The following is a 9664-nucleotide window of genomic DNA, read 5'->3' as shown; positions in this document are numbered from 1 at the left end:
AGGACGTCGTCGATGGAGGCGCTGTAACGAGCCTTGCTCTTGAAAAGTTCCTTTTTACACAGCAGGTTATGATCACTACAGATATTTCCACATTAAAGTAATAATATTTCAGGGAGCTCAGATGAGGAATCCACTGACACATTTTTGCATTTTATTTTTATTTTTTCAGATTGCATCAAATGCTCTTTTGGCTGGCCTTCACTCCCAGGTCTGGCTGTGTCATTCAGATTCTTTTTCATGGAAATATTTTTAAAGACAGGTCCTTCTTTGAGCCATGATAGAAAACACATTTTTGTTTAGACAGTTAATTACTCTGAGGTTGGAGCTTTTCATGTGAGTTATTGTCGGACCTGAGCTTACAGCAGGTGGACACGCAGATATGACGAGAGAGCTTGAAAGGCCCGACTGATTTAAAGTGTCGGCAGGAAATTCACATCACAGCTGAATAACTGACAGATCTCTCACCAGACTGGTAAATTCAGAGGGATTTAAAACCGACTCATTCTCACGAGCTTAGCTAAAGATCTGACAACAACAAAAGATCTGGAGCCTGACCAAAAAAAAAAGAGAAAAGAAAAAAGGAAGTGTGCCAGAGAGCAACACGCATTGTTCAGTAGTCATTAGAACAGTTGTTCTTGCCAAAAAATGTCTATCAAGATTTCAGATTCTATGAAACTGAGACTGAGAACACGACAGTGAGGAACTCAGAGGAGAAGGATGAGGACAATTCAGGGCATTCAAAGCTTTATTATTATTATTTAGAAACCCAGGAGGGACGTGAACAAGCTGCACTCATATGAACCTCCTCTCCTCAAGTTACTGTGAATCAAAGCCCAACAAACCTTTTAAATTTTTATTTTTAATCTATTATATATTTTCTTTGCATTTAGCGTCAACCAATACCAAAAACCACTATGCTATAAAGTTAGCACTGCTCAGCTTTATAACAATACACTCAGCTCAACAAGAAAAAAAACTAAAACATAAAAGACCTAGTGAGATAGTGAGATCTGATCATCCATGACTATGTGTCTGATCCCTTTTCAAAGTGTTCAGGGTTTCAACTTGAATTTAAAAGGAGCCTGCGTATTAAAGGATAAGTTTGCAGTTTTTCCAACGCCTTCTTTAAACGACACTCACGTGCCAACATGTGAGCTCAAACAGTTTCTCCTGTCCGTACCTATTACTGTATGTCCACATGAAGCTAATTAAATTTAAGAACACATCTTTTTCTGTCGGTTTCAGCCTCTTGTCTAAAGCAGCATTTTTCTCATGCAAAAAACAAGTTTTTCCAGATGGGTCTGCAGAGTGGATAAATCCTAAAATGCTGACTTAGTGTTTTACTGTGTTCAAGAGCAAGAACCTGTGTTGCTGTTGCTGTTGATTTTGTCAGATGAAGTTGTGATCATAAAATAAGGTTTTTATCACAGCAGTGCAGCGGCTTCGGAGAGACTGCTGGTTGACATGTAATATTTATGAGGTGCGATTCAATCATTACTTTATATCTGTTTCTGTCCGACAACAGAAACAGAAGAACCAGAACAACTATGTTGTGAATTTGGTTTTATTAAAACAATACACAATACACCACAGAGAGGTGGAGACTCAGCACTCAGCAGCTGTGTGGCGGTAAAGCTAAGAAGATACATTTCTAACTTTTCCTGTGATCAATCATTTTAAATATTGATAAAGCCGTCGTCGTAGACCTGGGCAGCGTCTCCGTCTTACTCCTCACCAGATGTTGGCTGCGATGTGTCGTTTTCTCACTTGTCAAGTCTTTGAAACTTTGTCTGAACCATCAAAAGTTTCCCACGATCTTCACATTGTCAGTTCGAGTGAGGGAAGCACCGATGAGTTTCCTTTTTGTCAAAGTGTTCATCATAGAGAGAAAGAAGCACATCATCATCATCACAAAGAAACAGACACATCAAATTCCCAAAAGAACAGAAATTAAATTAAAAATATATATTTTCTAATACATACCTGTTACCTTTTTGCCCCATAGACTCTGTTATTCTTGTATTGTTGAAGTATAGGTTGTTGTTTTTCACAGGGAGATTATGGTGCTGAAGTGTCAGTGTTATTTTGTTCTCTCATAGAAATCACTCTCCTATTTTAAATCCAGCACAGTCTTGACTTTTTCCTGTGTGGGACTAAGTCAAAAAAAAAAAGCACTTACACAAGCTGATGTTGTAGAAAATACTCCATAGCAGGATAGGCATTTGGATGATCTGATGTTTTCTCTTCCTTTACTCTCTCCCTTGTTTTGCACTCCCCCTATCCTGCTCCCCCCCCCCACACACACTCATCTTAGTTTCTGTAGCTGGGGGAAAGATGGCAATGATGGTAATGACAGGGCTGCTGTGCAAAGAGGGATTGCAGGTTGTTGAGTTAGAGGAGTGGATCAAAAGTACTCTTTGCAAATAGTGGTGTCTGAGAAGCCCCCCCATCTTGCATCATGCTATTTTTACTATGTTTTACCTCATAACAAATACATGCATGTCTTAGAAGAGGCTGCTGTCCTCATACTCTCATTATATTTATCTCAATTATATCCCAAGCTGCAACTATACGATATGACACATGCTAAACATTAAACATTAGTTAAAAGGTCTGTGTCCATGCAGATAGTTTTGGCTCATTTGCCCCAAGTTACGAGGTAACCATCTCTCAGATTTCTGCCTCCATCTCAATGTAATGCAAAATTTAACATCAAAACACAGTTCAACTGTTTTTATAGAGAGGGTAGAGAGTGATTTCAATGAAAACTGTCTTATGTGTTTCCATGGACAGTGTTTCCTTGTTTTGGTGGGGGGGTTAATAACACAGAGAGAAATTCATAGTAAAAAAGACTTTATTATTTTATAATAATATTGTTATTATATTTAACTGACACAACGGATTGGAGGAATAATTGCAGTGAAAAACAACTCTTTCAGCATATATTTAAGAATGTGAATTGTGTATCAAGACAGACTTGAAAAATTAGAAATTTCAGACGGTCAGAAATATCTAAACTTGGACAAATAATAATAATAAAAAAACAGTGAGAAAAATTTGAAATTAGTTGTATTTTTTTTTTGTTGCAATTTGGGTAAACTGACTCTTTAAACTAACATTACAATAGTAGAAAATTTCTTACAGAACATAACCTTTACCCAAAATTATTTTGTGTGTATTCCCTGATTAGCTACCAATGATAATGTTCTGAACACAATTAGTTTCCAGTCTTGTCACTGTCATTGCCAAAAGCAATGTTACTTCACATGTTACACCTAATAATAACAACTTGATAACCTGTGATTATTGTTCAATAGCTCAATCACACTCAGTGTTTCCTGCTTCTGGCTTCACACACTTCTCTGCGTTGCCATGGATCCTCTCAGCATCTTGAAACATGCGAGGCTTCATGTGAGGAATATGGACTCATGATAACCTCTTGACATGAGCTGATTTCATTCTAATCAGTCTCTAAGTCACCTAAATCTTTCATGATACTCCTTCAGATGCTGCAGACTGACCTACATTTGTGCCGCTGACTCTCTCTGTAGCTGTGGGTGTATCTCTCTCCTTCTCTCTCTCTCTCTCTCTCTCTCTCTCTCTCTCTCTCTCTCTCTCTCTCTCCCAGTCTCTTCTTCTCAGCTCATTGATATGCCTGATCATCAGAGGCATCGCTGAACTGGCTGATTGTCATTTTCAGCTGCAGTGCCACTGATGCATTTCATTTCCTCTCTGGGCTCTCTGTTGGTGTGATTAAGCACTCGCTGCAGTGACACTTGACAAGAAGCAGTTGGATTAATGGCAACCCTGTGTTGTTTTCTGCCTCAGGGGGGGGGGGGGGGGGGGGGGGGGGGGGGGGGGGATGGGGGGGGGCATGTTTTATAATATTTACATTATTTGTCAAATCACAGCGGACGGATGCATTGTAGTGCCGCTTCAGGAGAAGTTGTCTTCTATATGTGTGATCCGCACTGCCAGCTATTGCTGTTCCTGTAGCTCGCCAAGGGGGTGCAGCAGTTAGTCGATGTGAGAGCCAGGACGTCAGGTGTTGCTTTGTCATTTATAGTCTGAGGGCAAACTCTCGATCTGACAGGATCCCTTCCAGAAACAGCAGCATTTATACACAGACTTCAGGTTCACTTCATGCAAATGGAGCAGTTTGTCCGCACTTAACTTAAATGTGTAGCCCCTCTTTGAATATGAAAAAGGAAAGGTGACCTTTCTCTTCTGAAGCCGATTTGGTGACCTTTCCTGGTATTTCCAGAGTTATTATGCACTCTGTGTGGCAGCGCCATCTGAGATACAACACGCCACTGGCACCAGTCTCCCATTTTTTTTTCTTTTGTAAACGCTTCATAGATGTTTAGTCTCTGCCTTAAATTGAATTAGCCTCGGATGCACATGCCAGTCTGAACAGAGCAGAGGTGGGCAGCACGGGGGTTTAATTAGGACAAAAATTTGCACTGAGTCCACAGGAAATAGGATGTGAAAATGCCCTGCTGGTCGCCAAAGGCTGTGTGGGCATTACATTGCAATTAATACAGAACCGCACACACTGTAATGTAACATGTCTTTTTCTCTGTGGGTGTTCGTCGACAGATCCTGTTTATTACACTGCACTGTGCACCCTCTGTTCATCCCAGTGTTTATATATAATAGGCCGCAATAATTACGTTCATCTCTGTCACATAGTAGAGGCTATTTACTATCCAGTTACTGCTGTGATGACAAAGAGCTTCATCATCTGTACAACGGTGACAGCCTTATTTACAAATACAGCTGAGGTGTGTGTGGATGCATAAGTGTGTGTGTGTGTGTGTGTGTGTGTGTGTGTGTGTGTGTCTGTTTTGCACTTTCATATTCACCAGTACTCTCAGTAGAGTAGGAATTATTGTTGCTGTTTACATAGAGAAAATTGTTTCATGTACGTGTGTGTGTGTGTGTGTGTGTGTGTGTGTGTGTGGGTGTGTGTGAATGGTTTCAGGTCAGGTGATAGGAGCAGAGCGTAAAAGCAAAAAAAAAAAAAAAGTACAACAGGAGTATGGGTGGATTGTGGTGGAACATGAAGGTCATAACATTTTCAACTAACACAAAAAGTCTGCGGAGGCAGTTTCAAATTGAAACTCTGTTTATCTGACCTGGGCACACAGAATATGAATTGAAAGCAACACAAAGACTATACCAATTTCCACTGAGGGTGTCTCATTTTTCCAAGAACCAAAGAACTTGTGCTATTAGAATGATTGTATGCAGAATTTTCCAAACTACTGGCTCTTCAGCGAGTCTCTTAACCTGCCTGAAAGTCTCGATCCCTGCAATCGTACGAATACTTGAGTTAAAGAACAATGGGACATGTCTCATGGTGTCAGTCACTATTCATGTCGTCAGCATGTTCTTTCTATGTTCTTCAGTTAAGAACATTTCTTCAAACACTCAGGCACATGGAGACAAGGTATTTACAATTTCAATTTTTCATTGCAGCTAGTTTTGAACATCAAATCTCCAACTCCAGCTTCTCATTATATTTATGGCAGCTATTATCAACACAGTGCACATCCTTTGTGTGCACACACTTCCTGCATGTCCTTCAGGTTCTTTGTTATGGCCTTTGTTATGTGTTCCTGGTATTGTCCAGAGAAAGTAGTGAAAGCAATGATAGGTAATAATTTTCTTTCTATGTTGAGTCATTTCCTGTCCTGGTACAGTTTCCCGCCTCCATCCACAGACCCTGCGTGGCTACTGAAAGAGCTTGATGAGCCTTAATATCAAGAATCCTGAATTAGAAGCCTGAACAAACATATTTCATTAGTCTGAGGCACACTTAGTATTCATTAAAGACCCCCTCCGATGTTTTAACCTTTTTAACGTGTCCATTTGATGTTTTTTTTTTTTTTTAAATAAGACATGTATATGTGTATATGAGTGAACTAAGCAGTCAACACCATGGCTGCGAATTTCCACCTTGGAACTGCAGTGAACCAATGAGAAGTCTCATAAAAACGGATCTGAACAGCCAGGGGTTCATACGTCATACAACCAAGGAACCAATCCAGTCAATTTGTGGGGTCTATGGGCGGGCAAAATAAATCCGAAACCTTGTCAGTACACAGAGCAAGAATTTGCATTTGCATAACCACAAACACTGTGTCGGCCACTGCCACTTGCGAGATAACAAACAGCATGAAACAAATAAAAGATGCTCACTACGTTAAACGTTCTGATATGTTTGCTAATCGACGATTTTGGTGCAGACGACACTCCTCATCTGAGTTTGGGTCTGACTGAGGATCAAACATTTAGCTTATTCTGTCCGAGACACCACAAACCTTGTCAGTACAGAGAGCGAAAGACGCAGTTTAAAACATGTCTGGAGAGGAACTTTAATGAAGAGCATTTGAATTGGGGGGGATGAATGAGCACCACATATAGAAAGTAGCGAACTATATGAGTATGTAAGATTTAAAAGAAATCAACCAGAAGTCAAAGAATGAATCAGCAAAGAGTTTTTTGGTTGCCATGGAGAAAACACGAACAATCGCAAAAGCAGACATTTAACCGAAATTAACTTCCAAAGTTGGAAATGCTCAAAATCTACACGTACAGGCTTCAAAGTGAGGGATTCTGGAGCAGATCTATTAAACGCTGAACTGAAGCATAAAAAGTAAGCCCTTGTGCAAAATCTCAGATAACGTTCAATCCCGCTGTTTTAAAAGTAGCTTCTTTCTACAATATCTGTGCACGGCAACTATAGATAAGATTATGGTTGAGGTTGAAAAAGATTGTTGTTACAGGTAAAAAAAGAAAATTAAATGCAGGACTGTGACACAAGTCAAGCTCCAGTTTCCTGCATAAAAGTCCAGAACACCCAGCCCCCCACCCAGACCTCCTCCTGTCCGCCTTGCTTCATTAAGGACACACAGTGGGGGTGCAGATTAGGCTATTATAGGGATACTGAGCTGACAAGACTCATGGCGACCACAATAAAGCCAGTGAGGTGTTGTGCGTCAACACATGATGTTGCTGAAGGATGGTGGATGAACACTCAGGCTGGGTGAAGGCAGCTGGTGTGTCAGGGCGCACAAAGGGGAGATAGAGGTGATCAATCTAGAACTGGCCACTTAACTGGAAGGACTGAGTTATGACTGTGGGATGGTTACTACAAGCACATGCTGATGCCTAGAAGTTAAAATCAGTTCAGTGAAAACTGCACGCTGCAACATGTGTGTGACTGAGTAGTGTGGTGAAGAGCAGGTTCAGAGGAGGAGCTGCCTCAGGAGGAGCAGGAAGGAGGAGGGGCTGGAGGAATCAGAGGTTATAAGGAGGATTGACTTCAGGTGAAAGCTCCTTAGTACCTGCAGCAGAACCCCAGGCTCTCCTCGTCACAGTTGTTTGACTGAGTGTGATATGAGTTCTTTTGTTGTTTAGACCTTGCAAAATATGAGTGTTAGTTATGTTCAAGTTACGTTGGTAGTTGCTTTATATCATGACTCTCTCAGTTTGTATATTCTTAATGGAATTAATTCATGCTTTGTATTTTCTGTTTAGAGATAAATCCCACCGGGTCTTCACAGTACCTGGAAACCAGTACCACCACCAACATACCAGTAATATCAAGCCTTGTTAACAAGTAGGATACAGGCTGTTTGTGTCACAGAGAAGATGCAAAGAAGAGAAGCAGTTTCTCTCTTCAGCCTGCAGAGATGATGCACAGGGAAGTCCTTGAAGAAGAAGTTGTGTTTTTGACCCATTTCATGAGTCTGTGTGCGCAATCTGTTGTAAAAGAGGAGAATGAGTGCGAGATTGTATCAGGTACGGTTTACCAGCTCGAGAGTAGGAAGAGGCTCATAATGAGTGAAATATTCATTTTGGCTCACAGATCTATATAGCTGACATTTTGTAACATTAAGTGTAATAAAGTCTGAGTAATTTCTGTAAATTATACCCTTGGAAAATGTCAATAAAGCCAGTGTAATTCATTTTAAGTATAAAAAGGTCTCATCCATCATAAGTGACATTTTCAGCTCTGGCACTGAAGTGTCATCCCCTGCCATCTCACACCAACTCCCAGTCACCTATATGCAGGTTTCTGTTTCTTTCTACTTCACTTCTTGTTTGTTTTGACAGAACCATGCACGGCTCTGCGAAGAACAAGTTTGAAATAACATCTTTTTTTATTTATTTTTTTTATTTTTTACAAATTCAGACAGAAGTGATGACTGATGTTCTTATCTGGAGAATTTCCAGGGCTAAAAAAAAACAAAAAAAAATCTATATGGATAATATGGAAGAAAAGCCAGAGGTTAGATTGCATGAATACTGTATGTATATGTGTCATTCTTGTGGAGGAATGGTTTCATATCCTTCAGTTGATTTGATCAGTGAGTTAAAATCATCCATTGCTCTCACATTGCTTCTGGCCCTTTGTTCATACTTGTGACAAACTATAAATATGCCAACCTTATTTTTAGCAAGACTAGCTACATGGCTACTGGATGGAGGAAACTGTACAGATGTTCATGGTTCCCACAGGATCAATTCTACTGTATTTAGCGATCCCCTGACTTTTTGTGTTTCTTTGTGAAATTATCTCAACAAATTATACTGGATGGATTCCCAAGAAATTTAGTTCATGTGGGCCGCAAATATTTTGGGTGATAACGTCTTTATTTCTGGCTGAGATGCCAATGATCCTGCTTGGTTTTAATGAGTTGAATGAGCCGATGGTTAAAACGAATACAAAGGAGAGCAGACATCCTTGCTTGAGGCCTCTCTTTTTATTTTCACTTTTTCGTTTTTCATGTTATATTTATATTTTCATTTTTCAAAAAACAAAAATCCCTCATCAGAATATCAAACAGTTAACAAGTACCTAGAATAATGAAACCGCTCTGGCATCTGTTGGTGACCCAAAACCATTAAGACACTTAATGCTGGTATTTTCCATCAGATGGAACTTTGAGTGTGGAAATGGAGCAGTGGGAGAGCAGTGAACAGCAGTAATCATTTCTGGAACAAATGGATCCGTTTGTACATGCCAGTGACGTTAAAACATGCCGTTTCATGGATGATGCTTTGATTTCAATATGAAAGGATCAATTTGTTCTTTTTTTTTTTAATTAAAAAAAGATATCACAAATGTTCGCTCTTAACTATGAGAGAGCTTGGATAGCGTCTCAGTTTTTAACTGATTTACTGATGAAACAGATCAGTTATCTTTTGATGTTCAAAACACAATGTTCTTTTCTTTTTTTAAGTGTTTCTTCACCTGTTTCTGTTGCTGCTGCTCTAATGTGTAAAGTCTGGATTGTATCAAGGAGTTATCAACAAGGGATTGCATGAAATGAAAATGAGGAAAGGCTCACTGAACCGAGTGGTCTGAATGAAACAAACCTTGAGAATGCAGATGTGTTGCCTTCAAAAAAGACAACCTGCAGAGTCTGAGCTTTAGACAAACCGAAATGAAAGAAATACCATAGAGGCCAATAAAGATTTTGAAATGCTCCAAAATCAATAATATTAAGGGCTGCTCCTAAATCGATAAGAAAGACAGCTGATAGAGAGCACTGGTCTGTGGATGATAGCAGATCATTTTTTATTCTCTATTATTGCTCCTATCAATGTAAGTGGCCTGGTGGAAAATTGGAAGATATCTCATATTGTTCTA

This window comes from Seriola aureovittata, chromosome 18 (genome assembly GCF_021018895.1).
Source record: "Seriola aureovittata isolate HTS-2021-v1 ecotype China chromosome 18, ASM2101889v1, whole genome shotgun sequence".
Taxonomy (NCBI): Eukaryota; Metazoa; Chordata; class Actinopteri; order Carangiformes; family Carangidae; genus Seriola; species Seriola aureovittata.
The sequence above is the reverse complement of the archived record's forward strand: the minus strand, read 5'-3'. Positions refer to the sequence as shown.